Raw genomic sequence first — 23,352 nt, 5'->3', positions numbered from 1 at the left:
TACTCCTAGTCACTGAGATTTAGCTCAGGTAGCAGCACTTCCCTCTATATGCTTTCTGAGTACACCTTCTCCCAGACTAAACTGTGAGTTATGTCTGCACTCTCTACTGAAATATTAGGAAATGAAATTCCAGAATACATTAAAAGGCACTCACAATTTAATGAAAGAAAGAGACTCATAAACAGACAAGTATATGGCAACATATTTTGAGATAATTATTTGTGTTTTGCTCAAAGCTTTTTTTCTTCTCCCTCCCATTTCAAGAAGATATCCAGGCTTTTTTATTTTCCTTACATCACCCAAGGGATTTCTTCCTCCCCTGTTGCCAAGACTAAAAGCAGAAGTTGTGCACACTGACTCACCTTCCTAGTTTTTATATTGCCAAAAGTCAAGCTCATAGGAGAGATTACGCTTAGGAGTGCCAATGCAGGTCTCAGGAAGACATATGAAATTCCTTTTAGGGTATTCAGGAGGGAAAGGAACAAATACTTTAGACAAAAGGAAGTCGGGGGTCTGGCAGGGGTTAGAGGTAGCCAGGAGAACAGCTCAACATTTGATGGTAGTAGCCTATGAAGGGGCAAACCTGAAAGGGCCATCCCTGGTTGAGACAAAATGGTATCTCAGAGACTATATCAGAGAGTTGACAGAAAAGTAAAGATCAGTGACCAAAAGAGCCTCTCTAGTATTTTGGTGTTGCTTAAGGCCTCAGTATGTTTGCATAACCTGGTAGGAGTCTCAAGTATTAACTGAAATTGCATATCTTACTTTCCTGGCAGAATGCTGAATACAGGGTAGCTTAAAGAACACATTAAAACGTGAAATTTCTTGGATACCAAAGTTGCAGACTAACTTCATACTAACTTCAGTTGTGGTAAATTCTAAGAGAGAGGCAAACACTTAGAAGCACAGAGGACAGGTACCTAATCTGGTCTGGGGAGATGAAAGGGGTCAAGTAAGAGTCCTTAGAGGAAGTAGTACCTAAACTATCATATACAAGGAGTAGGTATTTCCAGGGGCAGGGAGTATGAGGGAAGGATTCCTCCTCAATGGAAACTGACTAGGCAAAAGCAGGGAAGTGAGAAAGCTTAATGAATTCAGGCATCTACAAGTGGTTTGATTTGGTTGCAGTGTAAGATGTATGCAGGCATGCTTTCTGAGCCATGTTAAAAGACTCTGGGGTTACACTGATGATAATAAGTGGTATTGACAGGAAACGGTATTGAGGAAAACTACTGAAGTAGAAGATTTCAAGGAAAAGGTATTAAAAAGCCAAGTGCCTCAGATGCCAACAGGGATGGCATGGGGGAAAGTAAACCAAGAACTGAAATGTGTCTGTTGTACTTGGAAATAAGAAGTAATTAGTTACTTTGGTAAAGGCAGTTATATGTATGGGCCATTTTTTATTGAAGTTTAGTTGTATGGGTTGTGCTGGTGTTGGCTGTTCTCTTAACAGAGAAGGGTTAAGAAAAGATATCTTTTATTTCTTTGCTGAGAAAAGAACCCATACAGAGGAAGAGACTAAAAGACAGAAGAGAAAGGGAATAATTATGTAAAGAGATCCCTGAAAAAGCAAGAGACCAGCATGTAATCTAAAACAAAAAGTGGAAAGATTGAATTTGGACTCACAGAGGGCTCTAAGATAAGACAAAAGCATGGATGAAGACAAAAATTGATGGGTTTATAAAAGACAGTGAGGTTGGTGGATAGGAGGTTCAGGCACACCTGATGGCACCTATTTTCTGTGTGAAATAGGAGACAAGCCTACCTCCCGAGAATAAATATGTAGTAGCTGAGTAGAAGGCTCAAAAGCAGAGGAGAAAGTTTGCAATAGCCACCAAAGAGGGTGTAAAAGAACTGAGGAAAATCCAGAAGACTCTGAGTGAAGACATGTAGAAGGACAACCTGGTTAGTACCTATTCATTCTTCAGATTTCAGCTCAGATGTCACTTGCTGAGAGAAGCTGAAATGCGGCCCCTGTTATGTGCTTTATGAGCACTGTATTTCCTTTAAAGGCTTATAATGGTTTTAATCTTATACTAATTTAAATTTAATTTAAACTCAGTGAGGTCAGGGATCATATTCATTTTGTTCATCACTATATGTATTTTGCTCACAATTTAACCCTTAATTTCCCATCCCTAAGATGTGAAGAATATTAATACTGCTCTGCATGACCAGAATATGGATATAGTTAGGTTAGCAACAAACTAGAATTTAAGATAAAAGGAAGCAGGGACTTCAAATGGGTTATGTTGTATCCTCAGTGCCTAGCACAGTGCAAGACACATAGTAGATACTCAATAAATACTTACCTGAATAAATGAAAGAGATAATGGCAGAACACCAAGTCTCCTGAATTCCATTCCAGTGCTCTTACCATTCTACCACAGTAACCCATATGAGATGTTCAATATATTGATTACTGTAATAAGGGTCTATGCATATGCATTATTACCTCTGTGTTTTTTTTTAAGATGTATTTATTTATGTTAGAGAGAGCGGGGGGGGGGGTGTGTGGAGCGGAGGGAGAGAGAGAGAGTCTTAAGCAGGCTCCACACCCAGCATGGAGCCCAACATGGGGCTCAATCTCACAACCCATGAGATCACAACCTGAGCCCTGAGCCGAAACCAAGAGTTGGATGCTTAACCAACTGCACCACCCAGGCACCCCAACTCTGTTTCACTCAAGAAGAAAATGAAGCTCTGAAAGATGCAGTATCATATGCAAATTAAACAGCTAGGATGTGGTGGAATCAGAATTCAATTGTAAGTCTTCCTGGCTCCAACTGAGTTCTTTCTTCTATTCCATGCTGCCTGCTAAGGTATTAAGTGATCAAAGATTTAATCTAGGAACCTTCCTAGGGATATGTGCATTTGAAAGTCCCCCCAATATCCCCATTGGCAAAACAAAACAAAACAAACAAACAAAACACTTCCACATCCAAAGTAATGACTTTAGTGGTAAAATCTCAGGCAAAGTGACTGAGACAGGTCAACAAAGAGAATATTTGTGGGCAGGCACCTGTCAGCAGTCTCCTAAATCATACCATGTAGGCACCTGTGGTATGATTGGTCATACTCTATGACCCTGTACATTATCCATCTCCTCAACATAAGTCTTGATTATACAGACAGAATGGAAGAAATAAATTCGAAAGTGCTTATCTTCTCAGCATTGCCTCAGTGTGACCCTAGACTAGAAGCAGCATGGAATGATGGAAACAGCATGGATATTGCAGCCACACAGATCTGGGCAAGACACTTCAGCTCTCTATGCCTCAATTTTCTTATCTATAAAATGAAGGCAACAATACTTGCCACCATAGGGTTTAGGAAATGATTAAATGAGATAGTGGATATAAATGTCTGCAGCATAGTGGGCATAACTCAATTGTTATTAGTTGCCTTCCACTTCTTCCACATCCAAGAGCCACCCAGAAAAATACAGCAAAACGAACAAGCAACCCACTCCACCCCCATTCCTTTTGTTTAATCCTACCATTTAAATAATGGTTTTTAACACTTCTTTAAAAAAAAGATTATTTATTTATTTGAGAGACAGAGAGCATATGACTCGGAAGAGGGGCAGAGGAAGAGGGAGAGAGAAGCTCAAGCAGACTCTCTGCTGAGCATGGAGACCTATGCAGGTCTCAATCTCACCCCAAGATCATGACCTGAGCCAAAATCAAGAGTCGGCCACTTAACCAACTGAGCCACCCAGGTGCCCCCGTTTTTAACATTTCTGTTGCCTTCACAACATTAGTCATCAGGACATTTGGCTCATTCTACAGATGAAGAAACTAAGATGAAGATAGCTTAGCCCTTACTTTATTATTCTTTGCTCAAAATAATAATTTTATGCAATTTACTTAAGTCTTAAACTCTCTAAAACATTTCATACATCAATAAAATTTGTAACAAAAACAGCTGGTAAATCTCCTGTATTCGTGTCATGGCTTCATATACCCTCTTACATATTAAAGAAAATGAATCTGGAAGTATCCAAAGTGAGCGCAGTGTGTAAAAGTGATGGTCAGATTTAAGTGTTAAATATGTACTTTTTTCAGAAGAAAACAAGCATCAAATGTATAAGATGCTAACTCATTTCAGAGCAAAAGCAGTGAAAATTGGAATTTTTATTTTAATAACTCTACCATATGTGTTTAACCATACTACACAAATAAATGTGTTTAACCATACTACACAAATAAATGAAATCATCACATTAGAAGATATGCATTTTCCATAAATTAAATCAAAACATCATATAAAATATATTAAGTCATTCATTTTAGAGGAGCTCTATGGTTATTTCTGAGCTTAAGAGAGAAAAGTTGCTGCAAAGTAGAGAATTCTCATTTATAGGGGGAAAAATCACATAGAAAATAATTTCAGAAAACTTCTTAACTCTAAAATGCAATTATCCTTACCATTTCCAAAGGACCAGGTTTGCTTATTAGAGGTATGATTTTTATAGGAAATAAAGACCAATAAGAAAACAACTAGAAATTAAAAGCAATAATGTTATTCATACTGATTATCTAGTACCTATTAATTAGCTGCATGCAAAAAAATGCAGTATTTCCTCAAATTAATATCTATCAATTCAAACAATTTTTGCCATAAAAAGATTTATGAGCCTATTTTTTATTTAAAAAGTTTTAATTATTTCTTTTAAAAGAAATAATTAAATTTTAAAATACATTACCTCTCATCCCCACACTCCCTCTCCCAGACTTCAGTTTCAGACTTACTGTGAATGAATTATGTGTCCAGTTATAATCAAATTCTTCTGAAATACCACTGAAATCTGTCTCAATGAACAGCTTCTTAGCTTAATGGATTTTAAATGACCTAAGAAATGAAGCCTTTATGTAGGAGGAGCTCTGGTTTATCCACTGAATGTACTGTCATGAGAAAATCTGCATTCAAAGCAGGTCAGCATTCAAGGTTACATTTGTCAAAAGATTCAGAGGAAATCACGAAGTTCATCTGAGTGATTTTCTTTCCCTTTTAATTAGTTCCTGATATGGCATTTCAGTATGCCAATGTTATTTTACTATGTGACTCACCACACTGGGAATTAAGAGATAATCCAAAGGTAGGTATGTGATTGGCAGGTCTATGCTGTTTCCTCTGAGTGTATTATCCAAAGTACTTCACTGTTTTGAGTTTCAAATACCTTAAGTATGAAAAAGAGTCATAAATGGACAAGGAATCCGGAAACCTAGGTTCTACTCTAGGCTCTCCCTCCCACAATCAGCTAGGTGTTAGGTGACCTTGGTCAATTTCCTTAAATTCTTTAGGACTCAGTTTCAAAAAAATGTATTAAATGGAACCTCAGAAGTCATCTAGTTTAACCTTCAATTCCAAGCAAAAATTGCCTCCGCATTTCACCAAAGAGGTGGTCAGTTTCTTGTATGTAAAATTAGCTGCTGGAACTGAATGATGTCTTAAGTTTCTGGTTTCTAAAATCCTTGGTGCTGTAATTAAAATTCAGTAATTGTCATGTATATTTTTTTCCCACTGAAAGTTTATCAAATATATCTTTACATAACCAAACAAGATTTTATTTCAGCCTAGGTAAAAGTAAGTAAAGAAACTGAGATTGCCACCAAATAGCCCCTCAACCTTCAAGTCTCCACAAAGTAATCTCCATGTCCAGGAACCATGCAAAGCCATAAGAAGGTGGAACACTTTGGATGCTTTTCTAAAGTACATGACATGATGTTAGGTACTTATTCCAAAATACAAGTAAATTGGGATTGAATCCAGTCAATATATCACCGAATATTCCACTGGTTAAAAAGTGTCTTCCTTGGTTCAGAACACAGGTTCAGACTTGATAAATTCTCTCAGATACCAAAGATACATTTTACAATAAATATGTGAAAAAACAAATAAAAGGCAATGAGTCTGAAAGAAGAGAAAACCATGGATACAGCCTTCTCTCCATTACTAACTTTATCTTTTACTCTAGGATGTTTTTTTTCTTTTTTATTTCACTGTATAGTTGATGGTTCACCTTAAATTGAAATTGGAAGGTGGGAAAAAACTTGAGCACTGTTTAGGGAGTTTGGTATCTGTTTTTCAGATGTCAGCTAGTTTGTCTATTTCACAATCATTTTTTCAAAAATCATTTATCAGACTTACACGAGGAATATCATAATCAGAATTTGCTGACATGATGGTAAGAAAAAGACCAAAACTCAAAATCTGCTTTCCTTTTCCTGTGATTGCAATTTCAATTAACTTATTTATCTTCTTCCATTAAAAAAAACTCTCCATGAAGTTTTCTTCGAGCTTCCTGTTTTCCCCAAATCTCCTGGCCCTTGCAAACATTTCATTACACTATACTTTATAGTTTTAATGGAGAGGCACAATTCAAAGAAATACAAGTATAATCATATCTTGGAATGGTATAGTGCATTTACTCATAGGCTTGCAAATCATAACCTAAATATAGCTAATAAAATACAGTTGAGAAAAATTTTTAAAAATAAAATAAAATACAGTTGGAAGCAATAATGTACCATGCCTCAGATTAAATTTCATTAAATATGAACTTCTACCCTGATTTTATAGCTTAATCAGTGAAAACATTGGCTAAGCTTTGTTTCATGTTGTGAAGAGAAAGACGTTAAAAAGACAATCCGGGGCACCTGGGTGGCTCAGTCAGTTAAGCGTCTGACTCTTGATGTTGGCTCAGGTCATAATTTCAGGGTCATGAGATTGAGCCCCGAGTCAGGCTCCGACCTCAGTGAGGAATCTACTTGTCCCTCTCCCTCCCCCTCTGCCCCTTCCCCTGCTTGCCATACTCTCTCTCAAAGAATCTTTAGAAAAAAAAAAAAAAGAATTTATTTTAATATACTAGAAGTCCTATTTGATGGCTTTCTACTGATATGAGTAGAAGTTGCCAATGATAATTGTGTGCTTGTACCTTAACATTCATTACTTTGCCCCAGATACAAGGCATGTTGCAACTCCTAATAAAGAGAATTTGGGAGTAAACCTGATTGCTGCAGAGAAAGGAGGCTAGATAAGACTGATTAGAGCAGTCCCTCCCTAGTTGGAAGTTAGTCCAAAATCAAGAGAATATAAACCAACATTTGATGCAGGCCAGGTCAGTGTCACCCAGGGGGCATGAAATGAAGAGGTATATCAAAGCCTCAGGGTGGGGAAGTTCTTCAGGATAGTGGGGATCAAGTCAGTCCTCTGGGAGAATCGGGCAAGATAACACAAACGATTCTGCAAGCAACCAACATTCAGTTCTGGAAGGAGGCCAGCAGAAACTAGGCAAAAAGATTTAGGCCTGGGCCCTAATGTCAACAGAGACACAGAGAATTGAGCTTCCATATGGGAGCCAAAGTCCAATTAAACAGCCAACAGCAGATGGTGGGGTAAGAAACAAAGGCTAAAACCTGATACAAAGTTTCCTAGGGGCCCAAATCAATTCCAGAGGCATAGCACACACTAGGTTATCTCCAGATTTCTACCTGCTAAAAGAGAATGGCTCTCACTGGGCCAGAAATGTGTAAGAACTGAGACTTCCTAGCCTGACACCATGACGTGAAACTAGGACAGACCTAGGGTACAAGTACTATCCCTGGCCTTTCCAGAAGGAACATAGTTAGTACTTTATTTTATCCATTATCGCCCTGAGATAGCTAGGTTAATACTATTTAGTTTCACAAATGGATATCACTCAAGTTTCAATAGGCTGTTACTTTCCAGAAGTCAAAAATTCAAGAGAAAAAAAAATCTAAGTGGGCCTGACACCTAGCCCAGTGCTTTTCCTGCAGTCACACTACTGCTAGAATTCTCTCTGATACCTCAGTAGCTGAACTAGTTGACTAGCAGGGATCATAATCTCTCTTCCACTGTGTAAAGCTATATACCTCCTATTCTCTTGACCATCAAAACAGGAAATGGGTATTCCTGAACGCCTGCTCAAATGAAGCAATCAGCAAAGTCAGTATTTAGTGCCCCAAAGTGTTATTTCCTTTGTAAGTTTAAAGGACACTAAATAAGCAAAAACAAGAAAAATAAATATTAAAAAAATAAAAATAAAATAACCGCTATTTAGTTTATATGTACACAAACACACACACACACAACTCTTAACAAAATTACTAGATTTGAGAACAGTTTTTAAACCTTCAGGCAAATGTCAAACTTATAATGTTCTGAGAACTTTTCTTTTCACATGACACCTGCAGAAAACTGACCTGAAAAGTTATTTGGTAGGCTTGGCATATTGTACAGAAAAGCAGTGTCTTATAAAGAACACACTCTGTGAGACAAAAGTCATCTAGACTGTCTGCTTTCCCTAAATTCCAGTCTTTTTATTTTGAAACCAACTAATTTATGAATCCTGAATTCCCCTCCAGACTACCATAGATTTAACAGTAGAATTCCAGAGCTGAGACTCTCAGGAAACCCACATGAGCTAAAAAATACAATTAGCAACATCATGATCCAGCCCCCAGATTAACACCAAACAGGCTTAAACACAGACCCACAGACCACAGAGGTCAGCAGTGCCAGACTCTGCTTTCTATTCACTCACATTCATTCAACCACTTACAGAGCAATGATGTGCCAAGCACTGTGCTCGATGCTGGGGATATAAAGGTGAGTTTAATACTATCTCATGTAGCTCAATTCTAGTTAGAGCTATAGAAACTAGAAGCTACTGAATAATTATAGTACGGTATGATAAGAACAGCATACTATGACAGAAGCTACACAATCATTGGCAGGTAAGGAGCTCAGAGAAGAGAACAACTCGTTCTATCTGCTTTGTCATGAGAAGGGTATCTTCAGGCAGATGTCAAATTGTAGTATAAAAAAATACATATTTGGTCTTTGTCTCCAGTTCCCGGCACAGAGCTCCTAAAACCCTTAGAAATTCTTGAGTGACAGGAGTGTCTTTTGTTATTCATAATGAGCCCCTTTCAACCATACCTGAGCTTATGCTAATGAGGTGACTATTGTTAAGCTCCTAGATAGCTTCAAGGATGGGGGGGTCATTTGCCAGAGGAATCTACCCTATGATTAGAGGGTAGGAACTATCAGCCCTATCCCTCATCCCCCCCCCCCAACTCATGGGAGGGGAGAGGAACTGGAAGTTGAGTTCAATCACCAATGGCCAAATGATTAAATGAGCTAGGATGGACCTAAGGGAGACAAGTGCTATCCCTGGCCTCTCTAGCAGGAACATAGGTATTACTTTATTTTATCCATTTGTCTCCCTGAGATAGCTCAGTAGATACTATTTCAGTTTTACAAATGGATATCATTCAAGTTTCAATAGGTTAAGTTACTTTCCAGAAGTCAAAAATTCATGAGAAATAAAATCTAGGTGGACCCGACATCCAGGTCCATGCCTTAGTAATAAAGCTTCCATAAAAATGCCTGAACAGCCAGGTGCCCAGAGCGTTCACATGGGTGAACACATGGAGGTACAGTTAGGAAGGGTACCTGCCTGGAGAGAGAATGGAAGCTCCTCAAGATGTATCAACCCTACACACACACACCTTGCCCTAAGCATCTTTTCCATTTGGCTATGCCTGAGTTGTATCCTTTATAACAAACATGCAAGAGTAAGTAAAGTATTTTCCTGAGTTGTTCTAGTGAATTATCAAACCTGAGAGGGGTCATGGGAACTCCTGATTTTATCACTGCTTAGTCATAAGTACCAGGACTCTTAGTTGGCATCTAAAGTGGGGATAGTCTTCTGGGCCTGGGCCCTTATCCTGTGGGGTATTTGTTAACTACATGTATAATGTAGTATAGCATGTGTAATATAACTACATGGATAACGTCAGAATTGAACTGAATGGTAGGATACCCAGTTGGTGTCACAGAATTTGAGACTGGATAATTGCTTGATGCCGGAAAACACCCCTGACAAGTCAACCTTCTTTATAACTGTTTCTTTATGCATCAAATAGCCTACCTATTTGGAAAGGCCTAGGTCTTTCAGGAAGTTTATCAAAATAACGTTGTCTGATACCCTGTGGCAGAGTTTGCTAATTTTTTCTAAGTATCCATTCTCCTATTCTTCCTTTTAGTAATTGAAACTCATGAACTTTAGTTGTGTACACAGTCTCCCAATCAAAGACTGTATTTTCCAGACTCCTTTGCAGTTTGATATGAAGATATGACAGAAATTTAGAAGATGGTATGCAAGCACAGTGATATGTGCAACATTTGGATCATGTTTTGACAAGAAAATCTCTTTTCCTCCCTTCTCTGCCCTCACTCAACCAGTAGGCTATCTCACAGACCTGACAGTAGGGACTGTATCTGACCAAAGACACAAAGTTAGCATACTAGGAGATGGCAAAGCCACAAGGTAGAAGGATTCTGGGCCATGGCTGACCTGCAGCAGTGCTGCCTGCCCACCTTTGGTCTGTTGCTTGAGCCATGATATTTTGAGGTCTTTTGATTATAGCAACTTATCTTGTTCCCTAAATAATACAGAAATGAATTCTCATTAAAGTGCAAGTGATATTACATAATGTGTTATTCTTCCCAAAGTCATTTGTACCTAGAACCCCCAAATCAAAGAATGTGTAAAGTCCAAAGGAAAAATATCCTAATGATATTTCAGACCTAGAGACAGGCCAGAGGTTTTTGGTTTGGGTTTTGGTTTGTTTTTACCTCCCTTCGAATCTCAGCATGATAGTAATTGCCTACTCTGTTACTCCTTTACATTTGGCCCGGGACTCTAAGCTCTCACATATCTGGTTCTCTCCCTAGTATGTGATTTCCCTAAGAGCAGGAAGTGTGCCTTACTTGCCTCTATAAAACTAGTTCCTAGAATATAGCATATGTTCAATAAATATGTATTGAATGCTCCTAGTGAAGGTAACCAAAACAGCCATATTTCCTGTCTTTTTAAAAAAATTCCTCCACATATAACTTTTATTCTAATAATGCAAATAACTAAATGACCAAAATAATAATGACAGAATAAGCTGATATTGTTGGTTGAAACTTGTCAGGCTGTATGTTTAATTATTACCCATGGTCTTTATTTATTTATTTTTTTTTTTGAAGATTTTATTTATTTATTCAACAGAGATAGAGACAGCCAGCGAGAGAGGGAACACAAGCAGGGGGAGTGGGAGAGGAAGAAGCAGGCTCATAGCAGAGGAGCCTGATGTGGGGCTCGATCCCAGAACGCCGGGATCACGCCCTGAGCCGAAGGCAGACGCTTAACCGCTGCGCCACCCAGGCGCCCCTTACCCATGGTCTTTAGTTGTCACAATGACCCCATGATGTATATACTACCATAGACATTCCCATTGTACAGCAAAGATAACTGAGGCTCAAAGAAGTAAAAACAAACAAACAAACAAAAAAACCTTTCTCAAGGTCTCACATTTAGGAAACAGCTGAAATAGGGATTTTTTTTATTAAAGGTTTTTATTTATTTGAGAGAGAGAATGAGCAGTGGCAAGGGGCAGAGGGAGAGAGAGAGATAGAGAAGCAGACTCCCTGCTGAGCAGGAAGCCCAACACAGGGCTGATCCCAGGACCTGGAAATCATGACCTGAGCTAAAGGCAGACGCTTAACCAACTGAGCCACCCAGGTGCCCCTGAAATAGGGATTTGAACCCAGGATTGCTTAACATTAAAAGATACTTTCTTAACTACAATGTGGTCTACCATATTATCCTCCAGAAATGGCCTGGTAATGTGTAGGGTGGCAAGGGAAAAAATCAGCCTGGTTTAAGAATGAGTTACGGATAATTAAGCTAATCTAAATTACATATTATGAGAGAGCCAAATCAATATAAATTATATCATACTTGTAAAAAAAACTTTTGTTAGTTTCCTGATCAATGAATAACTTTACCTACAAAATCTGTTCATGGGGAAATTTTTTAATCTGGTCTAACCCTTAGCACAGTTATCTAAAAACTGAAGAAAACAGCCCTGGAATGTTCATAAGGACTGCTATTTATTTATTTATTTATTTATTTATTTATTTATTTATTTGACAGAGAGCGAGAGCACAAGCAGGGGGAGCAGAGGCAGAGGGCGAAGCAGGCTGAGTAGAGAGCCTGAAGCAGGCTTCAATCCCAGGACCCTGGGACCATGACCTGAGCTGAAGGCAGACTTTTAACTGACTGAGCTATCCAGGTGCCCCAGGGCTGCTATTTTGTGTAAATATTTCAGAGAACAATGGGAGAAAACAGCATAGACAGAAAATAGACTTCACAAGACCATTTTGAATGTAGTATCTGCTATCAAGCATTTTGTTAAACAATTATATTTCTAAATTTGCTATTGTATAAAAATATTCAAACCTACATAAAAGTAGAAATAGCTGGGGCGCCTGAGTGGCTCAGTCTGTTAAGCGGCTGCCTTGGGCTCAGGTCATGATCCCAGGGTCCTATTGAACCCCGCATCGGGCTCCCTGCTCAATGAGGAGCCTGCTTCTCCCTCTCCCTCTGTCTCCTGGCTTGTGCTCTCACTCTCTTTCTGTCAAATAAATAAATAAAATCTTAAAAAAAAGAAGAAAAGTAGAAATAGCTAAATGAAATCAAATGTACCCATTATTCAGATTCAACAACTATCAAGATAACATATTTATTAATCATATAATGAGAACTGATATTCCTATTCTCAGACATCAGTATGTTCACAGAAACTGAAACTGGTAATGCTGAAACAAATCTAAAAACTGTAGTCTAACACTCCCTTTTTATAGCCAAGAAAATCAAGGACCTGAATGAAAAGATGATCTGATCAAGGTCATTTATTAGCCTAAATAACAATCAGTTTTCTGGGATGCCTGGGGGGCTCAGTAGGTTAAGTATCTGCCTTCAGCTCAGGTCATGATCCCAGAGTCCTGGGATCGAGTCCCATATCAGGCTTCTTGCTCAGTAGGGAGCCTGCTTAACCCTCTGCCTGCTGCTCCCCCTGCTTGTGTTCTCTCTCTCTGTCTCTTACAAATACATAAAATCTTAAAAAAAAATCCATTTTCTGATTCATATTGCTATTTAGTGTTAAGCACTCTTTAATTTACTTGAATTCTTTGAAAACAATTAATGAAATGCAATAAAAGCCTTTCTCTATAAATGCATTAAAACAGATTAGGCTATTCTCCAAATATAAGTCTCTTCTAACTAAATTTTTTCCAAGAATATGAGTTACAAAACAACTCTCCCATTTATCCCCTTTCATATATAAATGAATTATAAAATAAACAGTTCTTCAATCAAAAGAATCCAGAGAAACAATCACATAGAATATTACCGTAACATCATGATCTTTCCTGATTTGTCTCTTGATAATGCTGAGAAAGGAACAACCACATAATGAACTTCTTAATGAACTAGTAACAGGAAACCAGAGTGTACACATGTGTGTCCTTAGATTGAGGCTTAATAAAATTAGGAAGTTAAGTTCCAGCTGGAGACCAGACAACCAGCAGAAAATTCATAACAGCCAGGGCACATCATACTTTCAGGAAAAAGAAAGATCAACAACACATATTAATTTTCTCAAGTTGTCACTCTATTAGTGGCAAGCATATGGGTTTTCAAATGCTTAAGCAGGCTACTAAACAGGGTTTCAAAATCATCTCATCTATTATTCTTTACATTTAATCTAGAAGAAAACCACAGATTTTATGGGTCATATTCACTGCATATGAACATGTGACTTTAAAGTGGCTATATTCCCTGAAAAGAGAACAGCTAGATCTTTTACACTAATATTGAGATGATCTTCTGAGTGGTGTTTCAGATTGGCAGCACATCTTTGAAGAAATGTTTCCTTTCCTTCCTCCAACCATGACCTACTTTCTCCCTAGGTTACTCCCATTTAGTGATTCATTGATTCAGTCAGTCATTTATTCAACAAATAGTTATTGAGTTTGTGCTAGGTAATTGGGATACAACAATGAGTGAACAAATTCCCGCCCTCATTGAATTAACTTTCCAGTAATGGAGATAGATCATAGACAAATAATCAAAAATATATTAGGTAATGATAAATGCCATTAAAAAAAGAGCAGGGTAAGATGTTAGATAGTGATGTGTGAAGTGAGGGAAAGAGGCTATTTTAGAAAGGAAGATAAGGAAGGCCTCTATAGGAAGAACCTGAATAAAGGATGGAGGGAGTCATGAAGATGACTGAGTAGAGGGTGTTTCAGACAGATGGTATAGCAAGTGCAATGGCCCTGAAGAGGGACCATGTCTGGTGGGCGGCTGCTCGGGGGCCTGTGTTACTGGAGCAGGGAAGAAAGGAGGAGGAAAAGTCAGAGAGGCAGAGAGGACAGTTTGTGTGGTGCCTTGTAGGCTAGTTTACTTTGACTTTTGTTCCGAGTGAGATAGGGAGCCACTGGAAGGTTTTGATCAGGAAAGTATGTACAATTAGTGTTTTAAAAATAACTCTGGGGGCACCTGGGTGGCTCAGTGTGTTAAGCGTATGCCTTTGGCTCCAGTCATGATGCCAGTGTCCTGGTATGGAGCCCTGAGTTAGGCTTCCTGCTCAGCAGGAGGCCTGCTTCTCCCTCTGCCCCTCCCCCCAACTTGTGTGTGCGCTCTCTCTCTCAAATAAATAAAAAATCATAAAAAAAAAAAATAAAGATAACTCTGGCTGCTGAGTAAATAACCAAATATGTGGGCACAAAATGATAGCAGGGAGACAACTTGGGAAGCTCTTGCAACTGTCTAGCCAGGAGACAATGGCAGCATATGCGATTATGGTGAGAAGTGCCATATTCTAAATATATTGTGAAAGAAGGGCTGATATAATTTTCTAAGGATTGGACATGGGGTATGCACAAGAGAGAATAATCAAAAACGATGCCAAGTATTCTAATTTAAGCAACTAGGTAAACAGTGATGACATTTATTGAAAGGAGGCACATTCGGGGAAGAGCAGGCTTGGTATGGGAATAAAGTATTCCGTTTGGGCCATGACAAGTTGAGCTGCTTATTCAACTTCCAAATTGAGATACAGAGTAGACAGCTGGATTACATGAGTCTGGAACTTCGGGGAGAGTTTAGTACTAAAGATAAAATTTTGAGAGTTAATGATATATATTTGGTACTGAAATCCCTGACACTGAATGAGATTCCCTGGTGACCATTTGTCTGGGCTGGGTAACAGACTTAGGCATGGGTAGTTCTAAAACTCAAAAATTAGGAATTCTAGAGAATTACAACACCATTTAAGAAAGATGAACATTTACTTGTTGGGACAATTATCAAACATCCCAAAACCAAATGAGGTTAGTTGGTTTTAACCTTTTTGTTCTTTATTCTCAATTACAAAAGTGTATTATCTCACATGGTAACCTGTTAGAACTAATTCAGTCTCTTTCCTTAACTTATTCTGAGTTGTTTTAAATAGTCAAAGTTTCAGCAATGCTAACACTACATTGCTAATCACTGAGCTTCTAAAAGCCACAGTCTTTTATTCACTTTATAAAACTCATTCTTACAAAAGCTCTTATACTTTTCTAGAAATTTTCACTGCCTGGCTGATAGCATTACCACATTAAAATATGAAACTCGCTTACTTTTAGACAACACATTTCATTCTTTTTCAAAGGAATTTGAAGACCAATTTAAAAAATGTTGTGCTTGGGGCACCTGGGTGGCTCAGTCAGTTGGGCATCTGCCTTCAGCTTGGGTCATGATCCTAGGGTCCTGGGATTGAGTTCTGCATCAGGCTCCTTGCTCAGCAGGGAGTCTGCTTCTCCCCCTGCCCCTCCCCCACTCGTGCTCTCTCACTCTTTCAAATAAATAAAATTTTAAAAACAAATCATTTTAAAAAATGTTACGCTCATGTGACAACTAGGGGACAATAACTGACTATTTCTCTGAAGACAAAGCTCTTCAAAGTCTCATAATTTCAGTACTCAAATGACACACTTAAAAAATCCTCCAAACTCAGCAAATTGTACACATTAAATATATTCACTTCTATGTATATCACTGATAACTTCATTAAGCTGTTAAAAATAATTTTTTATTCAGTAGGTTGCCTCTTTCTTTTGTGGATGGTTTCCTTTACTGTGCAAAACCTTTTTATTTTGATATAGTCTCAACAGTTTATATCTGACAAGGGGTTAATATCCAAAATATATAAAGAACTTATACAACTCGGGGCTCCTGGGTGGCTCAGTCAGTTAAATGTCCAACTCTTAATTTCAGCTCAGATCATGAGGTCATGAGATTGAGCCCTGCGCCATGCTCCGAGCTGAGTGTGGACCCTGCTTCTCTCTCCCTCTGCCCCCCAACTACTTGTGCACTCTCTCTCTCTCTCCAAAAAAAAAAAAAAAAAAAAAAAAACTTATACAACTGAACACCCCAAAACCCCAAAACAAGCAATTCAATTTAAAAATGAGCAGATTGGTGTGGAAAACAGTATGGAGGTTCCTCAAAAAATTAAAAATGAAATACCATATGATCCAATAATTCTGCTACTGGGTATCTACCCCAAAAAAAAAACCCCAAAATATTAACTCAAAAAGATAATTGCACTCCTATGTTTATTGCAACATTATTTATAATAGCCAAGATATGGAAGAAACCTAAGTGTCTTTTGATAGATGAATGGATAAAGATGTGAGACCTTGCCATTTGTGGTAACACGGATGGACCTTAAGGGTATGATGCTAACTAAAATAAGTCAGACTGAGAAAGACAAATACCATACAATTTCACTCATATATGGAAACTAAAAAATCAAAACAAATGAATAAACAAACAAAAAAGACCTAGAATTACAGGGAACAAACTGATGGTTGCCAAAGGGAAAGGGAGTGGGGGTATGGACAAAGTGGGTGAAGGGGAGTGGGAGATACAGTCTTCCAGTTATGGAATGAATAAGTCACGGGAATAAAAGGTACAGTAAAGGGAATATAGTTAATGATATTGTAATAGCGTTGTATGGTGACAGATGGTAGCTACACTTGCGGTGAGCAAAGTGTAATGTACGGAGATGTTGAATCACTATGTTGTACACCTAAAACTTTTTAAAAAATATTTTATTTATTTATTTGACAGAGAGAGAGAGAGCACAAGCAGGGGGAGCAGCAAGCAGAGGGGAGGGATAAGCAGGCTCCCTACTGAGTTAAGGAGCCTGATGCAGGGCTCAGTCCTAGGACTCTGGGATAATGACCTGAGCCGAAGGCAGACACTTAACTGACTGAGCCATCCAGGGGCCCCTGGACACTTGAAACGTATATAACATTGTGTATCAACAATACTCAAATAAAAAAGAAATGTGGAGGACCTGGCTGGTTCAGTTCAGTTGGTAGAGCATGCAATGCTTACTCTCAGAGTTGTGACTTCGAGCCCCATGTTGGACAGAGAGATGAAAGAAAGAAAGAAAGAAAGAAAGAAAGAAAGAAAGAAAGAAAGAAAGAAAGAAAGAAAGAAACTTAAATAAATAAATAACATGGAGTTTTTTTTGTTAATCCTTCTTTCTTGTGTCACCAAATTGTTGCACTGATTTCCACTTACTGCTAGTTTTAGGTGATCTTTTTGGTACATTCCCCCCAATTTGTTGTGTGCTGTGTTTAAATGTTGAGAGCAAAGTTACATATCATTTTCTTTGGTTCTGAGCTACTCTCTAGCATACACATATGACACATAGTTAGAAGAAGACAGAGAATAGCTAAGAAAAATGAACATATATATACTAAATTGATCCTACTAGTTCCATATCTGAATATAGTATCTAAGAGCATTAAATCTGGAGTCAGATTGCCTGGGTTTGAATCTCATAACCATCATTTACTAGCTTGTGACCCTGGAAAATGTACTAAACATCTCTATCCCTCTGTTTCCTCATCTTTAAAATGGGAGATAGTAATAGGGCTTACATCATAGGATCATAGTAAGAATTAAATGAATTTATATGTATAAGGCACCTACTATATGCCTGACACACACACAGTAAGCCTATGTGTGAATTAGGTGATGGAAGATTTTGATCAGAAGGGTAAACCTCCGAGATGCCAGGGTGGCTCAGTTGGTTAAGTGTCTGCCTTCAGCTCAGGTCAGGATCTCAGTAACCTGGGATCGAGTCCTGCATTGGGCTCCTTGCTTGTTGGGGAACCTGCTTCTCCCTCTACCTGCCACTCCCTCTGTTAGTACTCTCTCTGTCAAATAAATAAATAAAATCTTAAAAAAAAAAAAAAAAGGGTAAAGCTCCATCCATCATTTACTTGCCAATATTTCCCCTTGCTACCTACTTGTTTTTTTAAGTCCCAATATTAGCATCACTCCTTCAAGACAAGATCCCAAAGCAGGAATTACTTTCTCTAAAAAAAACCATTGATATTTACATAAAGTACTCAACAGGTCTGTGTGGAAAGAAGCAGTATTAGTCTTTCACATTTGTACCGCATGACTAATTCTTATCTTGAGTATTTTGCAAAGTACAAAGACTAGGACTGGTAAACTTTAGTGATGTATAAGGAATGAATATGTGGATGCATGCATAAATGAAACAAAAAAGTCTAGAGGAGGAGGAGTTAAGATGGCGGAGGAGTAGGAGACACCGTTTTCAGCCGGTCCCCTGAGTCGAGCTGGATAGGTACCAGACCAGCCTAAACAACCACGGGACCAGCCTGAGACGCAGGAAGATGCATCTGCATCTCTACAAATGAACATCTCCAGCGCTGAGTATTGAGGTACGAAGCAGGGAGCTGTGAAACTGCGCACAGATATCGGAAGATAAACGGAAGGGGGAGGGAGCCGCCGTGTTCGGGCGCCGGGAAGTGGTAGCCACCTGCACGGGGGAGCGGGCGGGGCTCGCAGACGGCACCCGCGAAACAGCAGACTGAGACCGTGAGCCGGGTGCACGCGCCACCAGGCATCTCGCGGAACTCCGGAATCCCGGTGCGCTCACTGGAAATAGAGTGAGACCGGGAGCTCCGGAGCGCGCGGGGGCGGCTGGCGGCTGGCGGCTGGCAGCATTAGAAACACAAAGGACAGAGATGCGCCGGCCCTGGAAGTGAGGGCTGGGACGCCGGGTGTGGGGCGCACATCCCGGGACACTGCAGGGTTGAGCAGCACCAACAGTAACAGAGTTAAAGTGGCCTGAACATTAGTAGAGAACGGGCCGCAATCCCTCTGTTCTGTGACAGAGGCTGAAATTCGGCCGCTGCTGCTCTGACTCTCAGAAGAGGCACAGCAAACCGCCAGGGAAAGCCGCCAGAGAACAAAAGCCGGGAAATACCGGTTCAGAGAGTGCCCATCCCCAACCCCCCTCGCAGGGGACACGGAGACTCTACCCAAACAGGGTTGCCTGAGTATCGGCGCGGCAGGCCCCTCCCCCAGAACACAGAAGGCTGGCTGAAAAATCAAGAAGCCCACAACCCGGGGTGCCTGGGTGGCGGAGTCATTGAGTGCCTGTCTTTGGCTTAGGGCTGATCCCAGCGTTCCGGAAAGGAGTCCCTCATCGGGCTCCTCCGCTGGGAGCCTGCTTCTTCCTCTCCCACTCCCCTGCTTCTATTCCCTCTCTTGCTGGTTGGCTCTCTGCCACATAAATAAATAAATAAAATCTTTAAAGAAGAAGCCCACATCCCTATGATCCCTATAAAACAAGGGGCACGGCCTGGGACCCAGTCAATAATTTGGGCTCTGGACAACCCCGCAACCTCTCCTCATCAGAATGACAAGAAGGAGAAGCCCTGCCCAGCAAAGAAAAGACAGTGAGTCTGTGGCCTCTGCCACAGAAATAATGGATACGGATGTAACCAAAGTATCAGAAATGGAATTCAGAGTAACGATGGTCAAAATGATGAGTAGAATTGAAAAAACTATTAACGAAAAGGTTACTGAGAATATAGAATCCCTAAGGACAGAAATGAGAGCAAATCTGACAGAAATTAAAAATTCTATGAGCCAAATGCAGGCAAAACTAGAGGCTCTGACGGCCAGGGTCGCAGAAGCAGAGGAACGTATTAGTGAATTGGAGGATGGGTTAATAGCGGAAAAAACGAAAATAGAAGCTGGTCTTAAAAAAATCCACGCCCACGAATGTAGGTTACAGGAGATTACTGACTCAATGAAACGATCCATTGTCAGAATCATCGGCATCCCTGAGGGGGTGGAGAAAAACGGAGGTCTAGAAGAGATATTTGAACAAATTGTAGCTGAAAACTTCCCTAATCTAGCGAGGGAAACAAACATTCGTGTCCAAGAGGCAGAGAGGACTCCTCCCAAGCTCAACCATGACAAACCTATGCCACGTCACGTCATAGTACATTTCGCAAATATTAGATGCAAGGATACAGTATTGAAAGTGGCCAGGGCAAAGACATTTCTCACGTACCAAGGCAAAGGCATCAGAATTACGTCAGACCTGTCTACACAGACCTGGAATGAGAGAAAGGGTTGGGGGGGCATTTTTAAAGCTCTTTCAGAGAAAAACATGCAGCCATGGATCCTTTATCCAGCAAGGCTGTCATTCAGAATTGATGGAGAAATAAAGACATTCCAGAATCGCCAGTCATTAACCAATTTCGTAACCACGAAACCAGCCCTACAGGAGATATTAAGGGGGGTTCTATAAAGGTAAAAAGGCCCCAAGAGTGATACAGAACAGAAAGTCACAACCGATACAAACAAAGACTTTACTGGCAACATGGCATCATAAAAATTCTATCTCTCAGTTCTTAGTGTCAATGTAAATGGTTTAAATGCTCCTATAAAATGCCACAGGGTTGCAGATTGGATAAAAAGAAATGACCCATCCATTTACTGTCTACAAGAGACTCATTTCAAACCCAAAGATGCATTCAGACTGAGAATAAGGGGATGGAGTACCATCTTTCACGCAAATGGACCTGAAAAGAAAGCTGGGGTAGCAATTCTCATATCAGATAGATTGGATTTTAAATTAGAAACTATAGTTAGAGACGCAAGGGCACCATATTATTCTTAAGGGAAGTATTCAACAAGTGGATATGACAATTATAAATATATATGCCCCGAACAGGGGAGCAGCAAGATACACAAGCCAACTCTTAACCACAAGAAAGAGACATATAGATAAAAATACATTAATAGTAGGGGACCTCAACACTCCACTATCAGAAATAGACAGAACACCTTGGCAAAAACTAAGCAAAGAATCAAAGGCTTTGAATGCCATACTTGACGAGATGGACCTCATAGATATATATAGAACACTACACCCCAGAACCAAAGAATACTCATTCTATTCTAATGCCCATGGAACATTCTCAAGAATAGACCATGTTCTGGGACACAAAACAGGTCTCAACCGATACCAAAAGATTGAAATTATCCCCTGCATATTCTCAGACCACAACACTCTGAAATTGGAACTCAACCACAAGGAAAAATTTGGAAGAAACTCAAACACTTGGAGACTAAGAACCATCCTGCTCAGGAAAGACTCGATAAACCAGGAAATCAAAAATCAACTTAAACAATTTATGGAGACCAACGAGAATGAAAACACAACGGTCCAAAACCTATGGGATACTGCAAAGGCAGTCCTAAGGGGGAAATACATAGCCATCCAAGCCTCACACAAAAGAATAGAAAAATCTAAAATGCAGTTTTTATATTCTCACCTCAAGAAGCTGGAACAGCAACAGAGGGACAGGCCTAATCCACTCACGAGGAAGCAGTTGACCAAGATGAGAGCAGAAATCAATGAATTAGAAACCAGAAGCACAGTAGAGCAAATCAACAGGACTAGAAGCTGGTTCTTTGAGAGAATCAATAAAATTGACAGACCACTGGCAAGACTTATCCAGAGAAAAGAGAAAGGACCCAGATTATTAAAATTATGAATGAAAAGGGAGAGGTCACGACCAACACCAATGAAATTGGAAGGATTATTAGAAACTATTATCAACAGCTATGTGCCAAAAAACGAAGCAATCTGGAAGAGATGGAGGCCTTCCTGGAAACCTATAAACTACCAAGACAGAAACAGGAAGATATTGATTTCTTAAACAGGCCAATTAATTATGAAGAGATTGAGTCAGTGATAAACAACCTTCCAAATAACAAAACTCCAGGCCTGAACGGTTTTCCTGGGAATTCTACCAAACATTCAAAGAAGAAATAATACCTATTCTCCTAAAGCTATTTCAAAAAATAGAAACAGAAGGAAAGCTACCAAACTCATTCTATGAGGCCAATATTACCTTGATCCCCAAACCAGGCAAAGACCCCCTCAAAAAGGAGAATTACAGACCAATTTCCCTAATGAATATGGATGCCAAAATCCTCAACAAGATCCTTGCTAATAGAATCCAACAGTACATTAAAAGGATTATCCATCATGACCAAGTGGGATTCATACCTGCGATGCAAGCGTGGTTCAACATTCGCAAATCGATCAGCGTGATACATCATATCAACAAGAAAAGACTCAGGAAACATATGATCCTCTCAATTGATGCCGAAAAAGCATTTGACAAAATACAGCATCCTTTCCTGATTAAAACCCTTCAGAGTATAGGAATAGAGGGTACATTTCTCAATCTCATAAAAGCCATCTATGAAAAGCCTACAGCAAATATTATTCTCAATGGGGAAAAGCTGGAAGCCTTTCCCTTAAGATCAGGAACACGACAAGGATGCCCACTCTCGCCACTATTATTCAACATAGTACTAGAAGTCCTTGCAACAGCAATCAGACAACAAAAAGGGATCAAAGGTATCCAAATCGGCAGAGAAGTCAAAATGTCTCTCTTTGCAGATGACATGATACTCTATATGGAAAACCCAAAAGAAGCCACTCCCAAACTATTAGAAGTTATAGAGCAATTCAGTAATGTGGCGGGATACAAAATCAATACTCAGAAATCAGTTGCATTTCTATACACGAATAACGAGACTGAAGAAAGAGAAATTAGGGAATCCATCCCATTTACAATAACACCAAAAACCATACGTTACCTTGGAATTAACTTAACCAGAGACGTAAAGGACCTATATTCTAGAAACTATAAATCACTCTTGAAAGACATTGAGGAAGACATAAAAAGATGGAAAAATATTCCATGCTCATGGATCGGAAGAATTAACATAGTTAAAATGTCCATGCTACCCAGAGCAATCTACACTTTCAATGCTATCCCAATCAAAATACCAAGGACATTTTTCAAAGAACTGGAACAAATAGTCCTTAAATTTGTATGGAAACAGAAAAGGCCCTGAATCTCCAAGGAACTGTTGAAAAGGAAAAACAAAGCTGGGGGCATCACAATGCCGGATTTCGAGCTGTACTACAAATCTGTGATCACCAAGACAGCATGGTACTGGCACAAAAACAGACACATAGACCAATGGAACAGAATAGAGAACCCAGAAATGGACCC

The 23,352-nt window shown here is 39.5% G+C and overlaps 1 protein-coding gene across 2 annotated transcripts in view; it reads right to left on the bottom strand.

The window, feature by feature from the left end:
- Positions 1-23,352, bottom strand: part of IL13RA2 (interleukin 13 receptor subunit alpha 2) — a 79,468-nt gene that overhangs the window by 40,573 nt on the left and 15,543 nt on the right. The window contains exon 1 of one of the 2 annotated variants that reach the window (XM_045804984.2): positions 4,755-4,986. The exons of the other annotated variant lie outside the window; for it this stretch is intronic. The gene's annotated coding sequence lies outside the window, so the exon portion shown is untranslated. Of the gene's footprint in view, positions 1-4,754; positions 4,987-23,352 lie in introns of those variants that run through there. 2 annotated transcript variants of the gene reach the window in all.

This window comes from Ursus americanus, chromosome X, assembly GCF_024610735.1.
Source record: "Ursus americanus isolate L20-20 chromosome X, mUrsAme1.1.p, whole genome shotgun sequence".
Classification (NCBI taxonomy): Eukaryota; Metazoa; Chordata; class Mammalia; order Carnivora; family Ursidae; genus Ursus; species Ursus americanus.
Note: the sequence above shows the minus strand (reverse complement) of the source record. Positions and strands in the feature narration are given on the sequence as shown.